The 395-nt window shown below is 48.9% G+C and overlaps 1 protein-coding gene across 1 annotated transcript in view; it reads right to left on the bottom strand.

The window, feature by feature from the left end:
* The window catches only part of CFAP221 (cilia and flagella associated protein 221), a gene marked incomplete at its 5' end in the record, with an annotated part of 23,007 nt that overhangs the window by 3,445 nt on the left and 19,167 nt on the right, over positions 1-395 (bottom strand). The window lies entirely within an intron of this gene.

The raw sequence follows: 395 nt of genomic DNA, 5'->3' as shown, positions 1-395 counted from the left end.
CCCCCCCCATTTTTGGGGGTGGGGTTCCTCCTTAAAATTCCTACTAGACCTTAAGGGTCCGGTATTGTTTGGGAGGGAAACCCCACACACCTTTTATGGCCAATAACTTGCATATCAGTCTTCTTAAAGGGGACATTTGATTTTACAAGTTCTGGTCCCCCCCTCCCCCATAGACTTCCATTGAGTTTGAACTGAACTCGCGTGCGTTCGGCCCGTCACCATCTACTAGCTTCACTTTGAGGATTACAGAACCCCTCCCAGCTATGCTATGGAGAGGTACGGTGTCACCTTAGGACAGGAAGTGTGTTACTGGCAGGATCTCCAGGCGAAAATAAAGGGGAAAGAAACTGAAAACTAATGCAGCTGACACATCTAAGGACTGGAAGATTCGGGGG

This window comes from Nanorana parkeri, unplaced genomic scaffold (assembly GCF_000935625.1).
Source record: "Nanorana parkeri isolate BGI_ZX_2015 unplaced genomic scaffold, ASM93562v1 scaffold3564, whole genome shotgun sequence".
Classification (NCBI taxonomy): Eukaryota; Metazoa; Chordata; class Amphibia; order Anura; family Dicroglossidae; genus Nanorana; species Nanorana parkeri.
The sequence above is the reverse complement of the archived record's forward strand: the minus strand, read 5'-3'. Positions and strand labels throughout refer to the sequence as shown.